We start from the raw sequence: 16197 nt of genomic DNA, 5'->3' as shown, positions 1-16197 counted from the left end.
ATACTAAACTTTCTTTGTGTTATTTGTATGGAAATATGTTAATATAAATGTTTCAGACATTGCATGAAATTCCTAAAAATCTTATATGTTCTGGTATAATGTTATAAGTCATAATTTTAGTTATTACTTTAAAATGTATATCTCAGAAATAACTAAATTTCCTTGTCAATTGCATTATTATGAACTTTCATCGAATCTTTAACCGTGGTCATTTTTAAGTCTTTTGTCATTTACAGACAGTTCTGGGTGTACTCTGATGCTTTTGCAAAAATGTTCCTATAAAAGGGTTTCATCTTCAAGGAATTCGTGGAAAAGACTCTGACAAGTACAGGTTTCTGGTAACTGACTATACTGCTGAACTGAATGAATAAGCATTTTCAGAACTCTAATGGAAAACTGATGAATTCATAAAAGTGCTAACAAGAGATCGAGATGAAAAATAAATTAATTACATGGGACTGAGTGAACTGATGAGGATGATTATAATTTTTGTGACTTTGTTTGAATTTTAAAAAAATGTGATGTTAAAAAAAAAAAAAAAAAAGATACTCTGTTGTCTAGTGGCTGAGCCTTCATTGCCTTGCTGGTTTCCAGGAAAGCAGGCCCCTAAATCGCTCAGCACAGACCCAACGATTGTTTCTTTAGGGCCCATTAAAAATTGCTGGGGTTTGCCCTGCCAAAATAGCCATTCATATATACCTGAATAACTTATGAATATGGTTTATATATAAATAAAGCATTCCAACAATTTTCTTTTCAAGAGTCCTGAAATCTGTACTAAGGCCTTCTGAGACCCAAGCAAATTAATGATAGTATTGTTAAGGAAACTGCCCACCCTGGCCAGGCACAACAATAAAAGATTTGCTTAAGTCTCCCACCTCAGGATGCTTGAAAAGAACACACAACCAGTGAAGGGTCCAAAATCAACCCAGGGAAAACCCACGAGGGGCCAAGAAGGGGAGGAGACACGAGTCCATAATATGTCTTGCCAACCTCCCAGAAACCCTCACGATGAAAACCATTGTGACTGAGAGATGCGCGCACCACCAGGAAGGGCCCTGAGCCGGACCAAATGAAGGCACAAGCAAGATGATTGGCCAGAAATGACGTGGAAAGCTAACCCCGCCACCATAAAACCTGAGACTGCAAGTCACAAGGCAGAGCAGTTCTCCTGGGTTCCCTTACCCTGCTGCTCTCCACTTGAGCGCCCCTTTTCAATAAAATCTCTTGCTTTGTCAGTACGTGTGTCTCCTCGGACAATTCATTTCTGAGTGTTGGACAAGAGCCCACTCTTGGGCCCCTGAAGGTGTCCCATCCAGTGACAGGATGACACTAGCAATATATACAAGGACAGAGATTTGTAAAATTCAGTGGTAAGAAGAAAAACAATTTTATTCTGGACCTTTTAGTTAAATCATTGAGGTGAAGAACGAATATAAAGAACCTTCATCTTTAACAAAGGACCAGCCTTTGTTAAAGAATCAGAAACCCCTACTCCTTTTGGGGCATGTGGTTGTGAGCTGTTGAAGCAACCTGTTAAAGGTAGAGCCAGCTTCAGTTTCCTGAGATTAAACCAGGCTGAAACTAGGTTTACAGACAGCACAAAAGTCAGGTGCAGGGCCTCTTGTCTCTGTTGTGGAGCTACGCCTTGGGGAATTATGCCTTGGGTCAGTTATTAGCTGTCTCCTATAACTACTTTGTTTAGGGTAATATTATTTATAGAACCTTGATTAGATAAAGATTAAGAGAATTATAAAATATTTAGGTATTCATCCAGCCCAACTCCTTCATTTTACAGATGGGGAAACTGAGGAAGCTAGTCTCTTCAAGGCTATTTGGACTTAGACTAACACTCTCCTCAAAGTTTTTCCAGTGTCTGCCGAGTTCTAAAGCCACTTTCACATTCTGGGTTTTTGTTATGGCAGCGCCCCACCTCTGGTAACAAAATCTGTATTAATTATCTATCACAGTGTAACAATTACCTGAAAATTTAGCAGCTTAAAATGACAAACATTGGGTATCTCACAGTTACTTAACTCAGGAATTTGGAAATGACTTAGATGAGTGGTTTTGGTTCAGGGTTTCTCATGAAATTGCAGTCAAGATGTCAGCCAGGGCTGCAGTCATCTGAAGGTCTGGCTGAGGCTGGAGGATCTGCTTTCAAGGTGGCTCACTCACATGGCTATTGGCCAAAAATCTCATTTCTTTAATGGCTGTTGTGGCAGAAGACCTCAGTTCCTCACCTCGTGGGTCTCTCCATGGGATTGCTTGAGTGTCCTCTTGACATGGCGGCTGGCTTCCTTCAGAGCTAGTGATCTGAGAGACAGCAAAAAGGAAGCGACATGCACTTTATGACCTCATCTAGAAAATGAAACACCAACACTTCTACTTCATTCTATTTGTTTGAAGGAGTCACTAAGTCCAGCCCTCAGTCCAGGGAGGGAAATAAAGCTCTACCTCTGGATGAGAGGAGTATCAAAGAATTTGTGAACATATTTTAAAACCACAACAAGTTCTCTCAGAGCATTTGATATAAAGAGAATTAAGTGGAAAAGGAGTTCTTAGTAGCTTTGATGATATGGTAAGAAAGGAATTCATCTAGACTCAGTCTGAGGCTACTGAACCAAAGAGCAGTCATGACACAGAAGTATTTTGACTCTGAAATTTATGAGGAAGTTGGGAAAAGTAAGGGTCAAGTCAGTTTGTTGCAACCTGTGCATGTGTTTCTCCCTCTTAACTTAAAGTTACATTTGAATTTGCATATCCACATCTCAATACTAACAATATAGTACATATACATAAGGGTAACACGGATACATCTATTTTCATACTATGTGACTACTGTAATTCTAGAAAATATTCCACCCTTGATATTAGAGCTTCTCTCAAGCTTCACATTCATTCCCTTCATCCAACATGTCCATCCCCTCTGAGCTCAAGAGGAAACACGTTTGGGTGTGATGTGAGGGAAGAGCCTCTCCCCCTAGATTAGTCCCCAAGCCCCAACGTCAACCACCAGACCAGGGGGCTGAGATCCTCTTCTATCTCTCCTTTGAATTAAGACTTTTGTCAATAATTACCCATTTACACCTCACCTTTCTAAAAGGAAGATGCGATTATGTCCCTCTTCTGCTTAGAACTGGAGATTTAAATGGTCCCACAATGCTTATAAGAGAGCCTCTGTGCATAGAACTATATCCAATCTCCTGGGATAAACCATAATGGAAAAGAATATTTTAAAAAAGCATGTCTCTATGTGTGTAACTGAGTCACTCTGCTGGACAGCAGAGACTGCCACAACTTTGTAAATCAACTGTGCTTCAATTAAAAAAAAAAAGCCTCTGTGAATTCCTGACACTCTATCATAGCTGCACTATTTTGGAGAACAAGCATATAACATTCAAGGGATCCCCAAAGCAATAAGTTACCACAAAATGTCAAGATCCACCAGCCTCCAGGGCAAAGGCCTGTCTCAATAGGGGCAAGAGATTCATCAATTTGGCTCCACCCTCGCTCTCTATTAAGAAAAAAAAATGTTTCCTGCCGTTCCAGTTCTACAAGGATCAGGCCATCAGCTACTGCAGTTGCCCACTGCCAGTGTGCCCTTAGGGGAATTCAGGATGAAGAAAAACAGGAAACATTCTATGCTTTGGGTACACTGGCCTTTAGATAGTTAAGATGCATATCTAAGAAAAATTTTCAAATGGATTCAGATGCTTGTATTTTCCCAGACACAGAAAAGCACTAAAGTTGCTAACTTGAGATACCTGTTTGTTGTAATTAGCAGTAATCTTTTGATGCTTGACTACGTTTTCCCAGCAAAAAAGTTTATATATATCCTGGCTCCTCCCTTACCTCTTTGGAGCAGTTCCTCAGAGCTATCTGAAAGGCTGTTTCCTGGGCTATAGTCCTCAGTAAGGTCCTCAGATAAAACTTAATTCACAACTTACATTGTACAGAGTACATCTCCATCCACTCTCCCCTCCATATCTTATGTCACAGCTTTATCTTTCCCTATGCTGTTTGTTCACACTTCCTGGCCTTTGTTTCTGCCTTTCTCTCTGCCTAGAATACCCTTTCCCCTTCTCTGCCAGGAAAACTACTCTGCATGCCTTGGAACCCAGCTCAAATGTCATATCCTGGAGGAATGAATGATTTAAGTTCCAATATACTTTGTATGTATATAGCTGTAATTACTTCTTCACTCATCTGATTAACCCTGCACTGACATGATCTCTAAGAATGTTTTATTCGAATTTGTATCTCCAAGGCCTAGCACAGATCATACTAGGGACTACTATTTGTTAGGTGGGTGGATAGGAGTTAGCCTGGACCATTGCCTGACAGAACAGGGACCCTTCTCCCTCTGAGCATTTCTCTGCAGAACCACTACAAACTGAGGACCATCTCTTCTCAGTCTGATGCTTTGCTCTCCAGGCTCTGTAGTGAGCTTTGTACTTTTAGATTTCACTGACCAGTAAAATTTCAAAAGTAATTTTGGAGACCAAAATAGGATTGCCAGTTTTTAATTTTTTCAAATTTAAAGACTTTAAAAAAATTATTATCTTTTTCAAAAGTCACTATAACACCTCAAAAGTAGGAAGACCATAACCTTAGCCTAGAGAATAGTTCTTTGAATTAAACACATTTAGCCTTTTGAAAAGCCTACCACATCAACCTTATTTTTTCTCATTCCATGATGAAAAATTCATCCCTGTTTTGTCAGCTCTAGAATGTTTGGAAACCACTGATTTTGACCTTTGCTTCTGAGAGGTGGCTCCTGCAATCTTCTTGACTCAAGAATGAGTTTTAGGCCTCATGACAGGAATAGTCCTGTAGGATCTTCCCATGGCTTTTTCTTTTGTGGGTGTAGAGAGAAGTACCTGGGAAGAAGAGACCAACTAATGTATATTGAGCACCTCTATGCTAGTCACTTGGCACGTTTATGAGGTGCACATCTCAGTTGACAAACTCAAGAACGCAAAAAATATGCAATTTTACTTCTTTGCTTACCAAATTTATTATCTATCCAAGTACGTTCGACCTAGTGACAGAAATACGTCTTAATTCAGGGTCCCCTCCTCCCTTTCTTTCCCTAGGGGTTGCATCTCTGATCCAGGGGACTGATTTAGTGTGTCAATGGGGCTGGATTAAACTTCCCAAGGTCTTAAGCACTGAAAAAATTATGTTGCCTCATATGTAACTGAAATTTTTTTAAATAATTATTTTATAGTTTATTTTTTCCCAACAAGTTCTGGGTTTGTTTTTTTTTCTCCTGAAATTGATCACTTCACTGCTTTTTATTCATTCAAAAAATTTACTTATTTCTTGGGTGGATGTTTTGTTTTCCTTGTGCCCTTGGCAAGTTCTTGACTTACCTATGGGGTCATCTGGTCCTGCTCATTGGCCCTCAGCATCCACCTGCTTGTATTGGATTATATTGCAGGTCCACGCAGGTCACCACGGAGTCTTCCTCACGCTGTCCAAACAAGACTGCCTCATATCTGAAGGCTCTTTATGACACATGTGGGCCACTCTGGGTGAGAGTTTATCTTTTTAGTGTAAAACTTCCATCCCTATTAAAAGGTAACACTTACTATTATCAGTCATCTTACTTTGTACAGACAAAGGAGCTGATGGGGTACATGGGTAGATAACAGGCAGGGAACAGGATGACACTATATCACGTTATTTTCCATTGGCACACGTTCTTTTGTTTATTTTTTATTTAACATTCCTTTCTGATTACTGCACTAGACTATCGGTCTATGAGAACAACCAATCTGTCTTATTCATTACTATAACCCCAGAACATAGAACAGTGCCTAGCACATAGTAGGCTGTTAGTAAATACTGTTGATCAAATGAACGAGAATGAATGAGATAAGGACAACACAAAGAGGTAGAAGGGGATCAGAATGAGGGTGCTGGAATTGCTGAAAATAAACTTCAATTATTTTACAATTCTGGAAGTTTATGTTAGCTCTTCCTTGGAGAGTCTCCTTCCATTGCAGCAAGAGATGTCTCTTCTACAGCATTCCTTGTGTTGTTTTCTGGCTGTTGCCTGTGGACTAGCATTTTCTTTCAGCTGGAAAATAAACTATTTTGGGCAAAAAGGATCATATACAGCTTTGCAGCTCCCCATGAGGTACAGCACTTTAAGAGCTAAAACATGCTAGTTTACTGAATGAATGAATGACTGGAACTTGAGTCCTAAATATCCAGAGACTCCCTGAGGAATGGGCTCAGTGTTATAGGGACTAAATCCAAGGTGGTACCTTCTAGACTAAGTTTTATCCAGCCTCAGCATTCTACATCCACTTCCTGGGGTGCAGTACCTCCTAGTGGAAGTCCAGGGCTGCTGCCTCCTTCCTAGATGCTCCCAAACATGGGCCCTCGGTGTCTCCCTCCCAGAACTCCATCTTCTTCTCAAAACCTCAATGTCACCCTCATCAATGAAGCCCAGTAGACGATGAGGCCCAGCAGACTCAGGCAGGTCCTTTCTAGTAACCCCAAGTACTCACAAGGTAAATAATGAAGGGCTGCATCAGAGCCAGATAGTTTTCTAGAGCAGACCAGCATCTCAAACTTTAAGGTGCAAATGAATAATCTGGAGAGAATCTTGTTAAAATGAAGGTTCTGATGCAGTAGTTCTGGGTTGGGGACCAAGATTCTGAATCTGAACTAGCTTCCGGGTGACACCAAAGGATGCTGGTCCAGTCTGTACTGCACCCTTGTGGTGACTGGCAGCTACAGCAGTAGCAGCTCCCAGATGTACCAAGTCTGACCAGCAAGCCACGGGGTTGATCATTTAAGTAAACGCTCTGAAGCTTATGAAGTACATTTCTCCCCTTCAAGGTTTGTCCCTTGAAGGTTTGCCTGCCTCTTGCCTGGTGCTGAGACCCTAGAGAAAAGCTCCGACCTCCAGCTGGAAGGGTTAGGGGAAAGGACACATTCCCTGAATCAGAAACTGCAAAACGTGGTTTAAATCAAGAGGTCAAGGGGAGGGAGCTGACTGACTGCTCAGAGGGTGTCCCAGAGCAGCAGTCTCTCATCCCAGGCCAGAGTCTCTAGCTCTCAGCTTTGTCAGCCTGGAAACTCCATTTTGTCAGTACACCCAGAGATAAGCAGACTCAAGGGAAATGAATCATACCAGCCAGACTCTTAAGAGTCTAAACCAAATGCCAACAGTAAGAAGAACAAACGTCAACTAATCAGAAACTTGTTCAGAGCAATACTTTCCCTGCAGGAATGTCTACGTGGGCTGGCAAATCATTACCAAAAGTCTGTTTGGGGGCCTGAAATCAGAGCAAGGGGAATCGAGTGAGCGACCTGAGAAGAGGATATTATGACATTTTGATAGCTGGATGCACCCATCTCCATGGATAATTGCATACCTGCCAAGCAGAAGTTAGGAGAGCACCTTCCCCTTCTGTTACTCTTCCTGCAACTGGGAACTTTCTGTTCAGATTTCTTTAGTGCATTCCTGCCCTCAAATACACTTCAGCTGCCTTGGATGGATGTGGATGGCTAGAGTGGGTTACCTCCATTGATGTATGTTTGTAGTTTTTATTTTCTTGGTTGACTGTTTTTACTCAAAATACTCTTAGGAAGTGATTGCCCCAGAATTTCTCCCCAGATTCTGAGAGCAGCTCATTGCCCAGCACTGAAGCACCAGCAGGAGAGGAATGGGGGTTGGAGGGAGGGCCATCAGAGAAAAAGCTGGATCCTTTCCTTGCTTCCCACCCTGACATCTTATTCTAGGCTACAGATTTTAAAAAACTTCAGTACAGTTATTTGGTAAGCGGTCAGAGGAACAGAAGTTGTCACATTTCTGTTGGCTGGTTCTTTTTTTGCTGGTGATGTTGATTTTCTATACATATAACACTTAAATCAGTGTCCAAAGTCTGGCAAGTTCTCAGGCTCACCTTCCTTCATTCTATTCTCTCATGGTCTGAGCTGTCCTGTCGGGTGGCTTTAAAGTCATCAAACTTATGGAAGTGGGAGTGGGGAGACCTGGAAAATTATAGCCCTCCACAGTTTCTTGCTTTACAGGCTGTTCAGTAAGCCTTTGTTGACAGACTGTCAGTAAACGGAGCACAACCCCACTGCAATGTCCATCTCTCCCAGGAATGCTTCCTGACTTGCTGTGCCACCCCCAGGTTCCCTGGGAGAAGCTGGAGAGGCTCATTGCTCACTGAGTCCTATCTCATTCCCTCCTTGACAGTGATACAGCCGCTGCCAGCCACCTGAGAGCCAAATCCAAAACATATTTCCATTTTTGCCTAATGCCTAAATGACAGACCTAAATTTGTTGAGTCTAGATTTTTTAAGTGCTCATAAAACAAAGTAACAAATAAAATTTGCTCTAAACCTGAGGCAGATTAGGAAAAATCCTCAACGAGAATAATCTCACCCAGGAGGCTGTGGAGATGGAGGCCACAAAGTCCTCTTTCGCACCGTCATAGTGGCTACGGGAACCAGCACCTCCAGAGCAGTCAGTTTTCACTCGTCACACTGTATTGTCTACTCTGCACTCTTCTAACGCTTAATAAATGTTTGCACAGTATTCCTATAATCCCTGCACTCCAAAGTATTGACGTTTTAGCGAGTGTGAGAGCTTTTTAGAAAACCCAGTAGATGACTTCACCATTGACAGGGGCCAAATGAGGAAAGATAATGAGTACAACACGGAATAACCTCCCCCAAATTAAACAATCATACGGGAAGGAAGATGACGATTGGCTGATTCACTGAAGACCCTGCGTTCACCCTTTGCCGCGTTATAATTTCGGCCCTGACCTAACGTCAAGCAGCAGCTGGGGCCTAACCGCCGAAGAATGTGGCTTCCGGAATCTAAAAAGGCGGCCCTGCCGTGCCATTGTTCCCACAATGCCGTGACTCGGATTCGAACCGAGGTTGCTGCGGCCACAACGCAGAGTACTAACCACTATACGATCACGGCGAGCTACTGGGACGCCACGAGAAGCGGATCATTGAGTGTCGTCCTCGTATAGGTGGCTGCCGCTCTCGCCTTCCCAAGCTGCTCACTGTCGACCAGGCTCCTCTGGCCCTGGCGCCCAGCCCGAAGTGGAGTAGGGGCGCCGTGGACGCCTGGCCGAAGTCTCTGCTGGTCGTCCGCACGACCCGTGAAAGAGAGGACATGAAAGTCCTCTGCAAACTAAAGGACTCCTAGGAGGCCAGGCCTACGTCCGGGACTCTCACGCAGCCTGTACGAATGTGAGGCCCGGGGGTCGCCCGAATGGCGGCGCTGGGCCCCTATCACACCCACCGTGCCCTGGCGCTCACGCTATCTGAATGGTCTCTTGCTAGGAATGGGGCCGCCTCTTAAATCCCACAAGAAGGAAAATCAGTTCGGACCCAGCCGCACAACTTCCTTCGAGATGCGGAGTAAAGGGAACTCGCAGAAAACACACGCCTCGGTAATGAAGCAGTGGGATCTGGCGGCCCGGTGAGTGCTTACGGATATCTAGAAAGCAAGCGAGCAGTGCGCCTGCGTCCCTTCAGGGAGCGGCGAGGTTAGAGATGGGCGGGAACCAGCAGTGACATGGCAAAGGGGCGGGGCCGTAAACAGAGAAGAGCTTAGGCGAGAAAAAAAAGCGCACCGGGCCCCAATAGCGCGCCGTGATCGTATAGTGGTTAGTACTCTGCGTTGTGGCCGCAGCAACCTCGGTTCGAATCCGAGTCACGGCATTGCGAGAGCAGTGGCACGGCAAGGGGTCGGCTTTTTAACGCTCTCCTCCATTTTTATCTTCTGTTTGTAATAACTTCCTTGAAAATGGATCCCAATCCCCTTGTGACAGTTGGAAACAATGTTTACGCCAGGTCTAGCTAAATTGGACTTAGGAAGCATACAGGCTTCCGCTTACCCTGGCCTACGCACGTTATCCTGCCCAGCCCAGACAAAGCACAGAACACTCACAAGGCCAAGAAATGTTATAATTGACATATGTACCAATGTCCATAGCAACACTGAAAACGGGCTCCCAATAATAGGAAGAGAACGCTTCGCAGAGGAGGTGACCTTTGAAGTAGCTCTTAAAGGCAGAAAAGGAATTTGTCAAACAGCCAGGATTGTCAAGCAACCAGGATTATCTCGTGTGCTAAGGGCTCCAAAAGAAACAATCATAATTCCTCTTTGTAAGTCTTCTCTCTTCCCCACCCCCACTACGCCCACAGGCCCTGGTCTGACAGGTAGCAGGCGCCTCTCAAGGACTTGTTGATTGAATGAAAGCAAGTAACTAGGGAATGGGAAACGACACTGAGGGAAGGCCACAGGATGAGCTGGACAAATTTCCCGCAGTCTCGGGGGTGGGGATGAGAGGCGGAGGAGTGAGAGGATTCTATTCGTGTTTAGCAAGATCCCTCTGGCGGCTCTGAAGGGGGGCAGTGACTAGAGCAGACAACACTGAAGAGACCGGTGGTCTCTCTGCATTCACTTGTTAGAACCAGGGGTATGTTCTCATTTTAGCAAAAAGCCACTGCCTACTGTGGACTCGGCCTGGTTCTAGGCGCCATGGAGACGAGAGCACTGATGTACAAGAAGAAAAATCAGACCCAGTCCCTGCTGCGCCCAGGGACGCAACAGAGGAGGGCACCGGGTCCGGCGGGAGCCCTGCGGAGGGACGAGTCAGGGCCGTCGCGGGAATAAGAGAACAAGGAAGCGGGTGCTGGAGGCGGGGAGAACGGCAGGGTGTGTTCACTGAGTCCCTTCTAAGTGGACTGCCCAGTTCTGCGGGCATCTACATTATCCGTAGAGAGAAGCCCTGAGGAGCGCACCCCGGCAGGTTTGGAGTCGCTGGAAGGGTCTCCGGGACAGAGGAGATGGGCGTCCTCCAAGGAATGAGAGTTACACAGCTTGTGAACACTCAGCTCCGGCCAGTCCCGTCTATGGATGCCCAAGTGGTACCCCCTAAACTTTTACATGGAACCCACCCTTTCCCACTGCATCATCCCCACCTCCCGTGGCTAATGGGCCAAAACAGGAGAGAACCACACCAACTGACAAGAGAGCAATGCGCCTGCGCATTCTCAGACCCGGCCTTAGGCCGGAACCCGCCCCATAGGTGGACCTTTTGGTGACGTGCAGAATGGGAAGGCCTTTAACTGTTGAAGACGACAATGAGAAAGGGCCGCTGACAGGTCCCCGGTAGCTCGCCGTGATCGTATAGTGGTTAGTACTCTGCGTTGTGGCCGCAGCAACCTCGGTTCGAATCCGAGTCACGGCATTGTGGGAACAATGGCACGGCAAGGGGCTTGTCTTTTCTAATTCCTTTTTTTCCTCCCCAGCCCATAACACTTTGTATAAATCGTGACTCATTTTTTAAAAATGAAACGCTGCATCTCTCTCCTCTGAAAACTGAAACACCTCTATGATCACCACCTTCAGTAATTCTCATTTAATTATCTGAATACAGCTTTAGATCAAACAGTTGTAACCCCTTACCTCCTGAAAATAAATGGAAAATCAGTGTCTAAATCATTCTCCTACACCAACAAAACAGCGCCCCTGTGGCCTTGCGATTTTTTTCCTTTTCATACATTTATTTTAAAAAATGGTGTATTCATTATCAAATAGAGAATACATATGCACAAGCCAGTGAAAAGTGTCTCCCTCTCATTGTTCACCCTATCTACCAATTATTGCCAGTTTCCAATATATTTTTCTGTGGCAGTCTTTGTATAAATAAATATTTATATATGTATATATGTAGGCAAATATATTCCCCCCTTGCTTCTTGCATAATACAGGTGACCTCTTCCCTTCCTCCTCACCCTCAGAAGTCGGACCTGAAGTGTTAGATTTGCATTGGTAGACAATCTCCCTTTACAGGAAAGAGTATACATACCCAGGGGAATCTCCACCTGATCCAGTCCTTTTTCTCCCCAGGCACTGGCTCGCAGCTAGGGAGGGTGGGACACTATTTGGGATGATAAGATAAGGGAAAGGAATTCCTTACTGTGCTTGTAAAAAACTTTTGGGGGCCTGGGCTCTGCTGGGAATCAGCCCTATTTTTATTTCAGGTTGGAAAGTCAGGGAAGCCTCCTGGGTTTGGAGTTGGGAAGAGGGACTAGACTTGATAGTTCATTTGGAGACCCTCCACTTCCATCTCTTATCTTATTGTCAGGATCCAACTTAAATCACAAACCACTAAAGTTAGAAAATTCAAGTTCATTGAAGGCAGAACTGAATCCTACTATACTTGTGTTCCAAGAATACAGCCTCTCCATAAATATTTGAAAAGAGGTTGCTTGAGTCCATAAATGAGAGAAGTGGCCCGGTTTTCTTTATGGTTGCATCTGAAGTTGTATTCCTGCAACACGGAACCATGTTTTGTTTTGTTTTGTTTTGTTATACATTTATTTATTTATTTTTGGCTGCGTTGGGTCTTCGTTGCTGCGCGTGGGCTTTCTGTAGTTGCGGCGAGCGGGGGCTACTCTTCGTTGCGGTGCGCAGGCTTCTCATTGCAGTGGCTTCCCTTGTTGCGGAGCACGGGCTCTAGGCGTGAGGGCTTCAGTACTTGTGGCTCACAGGCTTAGTTGCTCCGTGACATGTGGGATCTTCCCGGACCAGGGCTCGAACCCGTGTTCCCTGCATTGGCAGGCGGATTCTTAACCACTGCGTCACCAGGGAAGTCCCCTATGTTATTTTTTAATTTTTTTAAATATATTTTTAAAATTAATTTATTTGGCTGCATCAGGTCTCAGTCGCGGCACGCGGGCTCTAGAGCGCGGGCTCAGTTGCCCCACAGCATGTGGGATCCCAGCTTCCCGACCAGGGCTCAAACCCTCATCCCCTGCACTGGAAGGTGGACTCTCAACCACCGGACCACCGGGGAAGTCTCCCCCCCCCCCCCCCCGCCTTGTTATTTTATATCAGACAAATAGAAAACACGGCCCAAATGAAGCTCCATTTACATGCAAAATCTCTAAGAACAGAGTGCATATATGAGTATACTGGGATATGTTTGTCCTCTCAAGGTTGTGGACAGAGATGGACCCAAGGCAAGGCTGGAGAGCAAAGCCAAGGGCCAGACTTAGAAGACAAAACCAGAAGGAATGGGAGCTCAGGATGGGACTGGGCATTCAAAGTCAAGCAAATAGAAGGGAGGGACACCCCACTTAGTACCCAGTAAGAAAAGTGAGCTCTAAGGTCTAAGTGTTGGAACATGCGAAAATTTAGGAGGTGAAGGGAGGAAGAGAGGATTTGCCTTAAGAGAAAGGAGAACAGTGTCATTTTAAGGAAAGTTTGGGAGAAGACAGTTGCAAGCACAGAGGAGGTCAGCAGACTCAGGTGCTGCAAAGGAGAAAGAGGAATGAGACAAAATAACTGGGCTTAACATTTAGAAGTCGTTGTTGACTTTTAAAACTTTCTATGAGAGCAGATGGATAACGTGTATCAAGAGTAAGAAAAAAATGTACACTCTTTGCCCCAACAACTCCACTTTTGGGAATCTTGTCAAAGGAAATAATCCTAAACTTGGAAAAGTTATCCACATAAAGATGTCTGTTACAGTTATTTAGAAGGGAGGAGAATGGAAATAGCCTAAATGCTCAACAAATAAAGTGATGAGCTAAACTGAGGTATGCTCATTTGATGAGATATTAAATTGCCATTTTTAAAGTACAAAGTCAGTTTTAAAGTACCATTTCCAACTAAAAGGAGTAAGACTCCCTTAAAAAAAATGACTGGTTACATTTTGCAGCAGGGTAAGTACAAGTTGAGTCTGGAACATCTTGTGTGAGAATGCAAGTAAGTGTTTAAAGATTGGCGAGACCAAGTCAAAAGAATGCAGAAGCCTCTTGAAGGGGCTCCTGCTGGCCCAATTTGGGACAGTTTTGAGCATCAAACAGAATGATGATGGTAATGGATTATATCACATTGAATTTTTTTCAAAAAAAGAGTTTTTGAGACCATGGGGAGGGGGGAGAGGGAGGGAGGAGGAAGAGGAGAAACTCTTCTTTACAGAAATGAATGCCAGATAACAAATGCAGGGACTTCCCTGGTGGCGCAGTGGTTAAGAATCCGCTGGCTGCCAATGCGGGGGACATGGGTTCGAGCCCTGGTCTGGGAAGATCCCAGATGCCGCGGAGCAACTAAGTCCGTGCACCACAACTACTGAGCCCGTGCTCTAGAGCCCACGAGCCACAGCTACTGAGCCCGTGTGCCACAACTACTGAGCCTGTGCTCTAGAGCCCACGAGCCACAACTACTGAGCCCGTGTGCCACAACTACTGAAGGCTGTGTGCCTAGAGCCCATGCTCCACAACAAGAGACGCCACCACGAAGCCACCGCAATGAGAAGCCCGTGCACCACAAGGAAGAGTAGCCCCCGCTCCCCACAACTAGATAAAGCCCGTGCACAGCAACAAAGACCCAACACAGCCAAAAATAAATAAATAAATAAATGAATTTAAAAACCCACAAATACAGAATGACAGAGTCATCATTTTGTGATCCCCAGTGTAATAACAAATGTAAGCATAGATCATCAATGGAAGCTAAAACCACTGGGTAAAACATGTTGGGAGCTAATAGTCTTAGGTTATCACACCACAACTTACTTTGTGAAATTGTGAAATGGAGAGATCTGATGGACTCCGACTTAACCAAGTGATCAAGCCTAGCATCACCAATGAAGGACAAATGTGCACTATTGGCTGGCCCGCCAGTGTAACACACTAGAAAGTCCACAACATCCCTCATGTAATGGTCTTTTAAAAACTGTCTAACCTGAATCTAATCATGAGGAAACTATGGAAAAATCCAAAATGTACGACATTCTACATGACAACTGCCCTGGACATTTCAGAATGATCAATGTCATGAACAACAAACTAGCAAGAAAAAAATGGGGAACAGTTCAAGATTTAAAGAGATTAAAGAAACAAACAAGTGCAACAGGGGAAGGAACCTTGATAAATCCTGAATCAGGACAAAAAACAAACAAACAAACAAAAACCCCAACTATATATATATGACATTTGGGGGGAAATGGAAAAAAATTAATGTAGACTGCATAATAGACAATACTATTATGGTAATGGTCTAATGGCCCCATGCAAGAATTCCTTATTCTTAGGGAATGGCTGCTGAAGTATTTAGAGCTGAAGTATCATGATACCTGAAACTTGCATCAAATGGTTAAGGGGAAAAAAGTGTGGGGGGATAGAACAAATGTGGCAAAATGTTAAAAAGTAGTGAATCTAGGTGAAGGCTATACAGATTTCCACTGTACTTTCTTTGAATTTTTCTGTAGGTTTGAAATATTTTGAAAAAAAATTGGAAGAAAATAAAGCTTACATAATAAAAATGGGGAAAATATGCAATGTTAAGTGGAAAAAATAAGGACATAAAATTGTGTATACCACAATTATAGCTATATAAAAATACGAACAAGAGGAATGATCTTTATTCATTTCAACATTTGTTAAGCTCCTGCCACATGACAGGCTCTGCACTAAGTGATGGGAACACCCCCGGCTCCCTTTCAGAATCCTGAGTCTATGGTACAATGCTTAACATGCTTAACTGCAGGACTTTGGATATGGCAAACTCCACCCAGGTCGTAGAGGAGGCTTGCCGAGAGGGCCTCACCTCTGTATCCTTGGTTCCTAGCAAGCTTCCTGGCCCCATGAGGTGCTCAACAATGCCTGATTCCAGGAGCACACACTCTGGTGGGGGAGGAAAGTGCATTAACAGATAGTTTAAAACAAGAGTAAGTTCATGGTGCACATAAGGTACTACAGCTTTTTAATTATCATTTAAACTCTACCCTTATGATATCCTCCCCACTCTTCATGCGACTTTACTTCCTACCCTTCCACGCTATGAACCCACCCCTTCTTTATGGTAGGCTGGTTCCCACCTCAATCCCTTCACTCAACTCATGCTGACCTCCTGGCTTGGAATGATCTTTCACTCCTTTGCTTCATCTGTCCAAATCCTACCCAGCTCAGGTCTACCCCCTCCATGAAGCCTAACTATCTTTTGTGTAGACTTGATTGATTCCATTCCTCTGAGCTGTCAGCAGCTTAACTCCATATTTCTTAAACATATGTGGCTTCATTTGACATCTACCATGGTTAGCACTTTACAGTTTTTAAATCCTGTTCCATCATTTCCATCATTTCATATCTATCATTTCCCCTAATCCTCACACAACAGTCATCATG

The 16197-nt window shown here is 44.2% G+C and overlaps 3 non-coding genes across 3 annotated transcripts; 2 read left to right on the top strand and 1 right to left on the bottom strand.

The window, feature by feature from the left end:
* Window positions 1–8893: 8893 nt before the first annotated feature.
* TRNAH-GUG (transfer RNA histidin (anticodon GUG)) lies at window positions 8894–8965 on the bottom strand. Its single transcript has one exon. It is a non-coding gene; the product is annotated as a tRNA-His (tRNA).
* A 677-nt stretch (window positions 8966–9642) lies between these two features.
* TRNAH-GUG (transfer RNA histidin (anticodon GUG)) lies at window positions 9643–9714 on the top strand. The gene has a single exon. It is a non-coding gene; the product is annotated as a tRNA-His (tRNA).
* A 1463-nt stretch (window positions 9715–11177) lies between these two features.
* TRNAH-GUG (transfer RNA histidin (anticodon GUG)) lies at window positions 11178–11249 on the top strand. The gene has a single exon. It is a non-coding gene; the product is annotated as a tRNA-His (tRNA).
* The last annotated feature ends 4948 nt before the right edge of the window (window positions 11250–16197 follow it).

Source organism: Phocoena phocoena, chromosome 2, assembly GCF_963924675.1.
Source record: "Phocoena phocoena chromosome 2, mPhoPho1.1, whole genome shotgun sequence".
NCBI lineage: Eukaryota > Metazoa > Chordata > Mammalia > Artiodactyla > Phocoenidae > Phocoena > Phocoena phocoena.
This window is presented reverse-complemented; position numbering and strand designations above follow the sequence as displayed.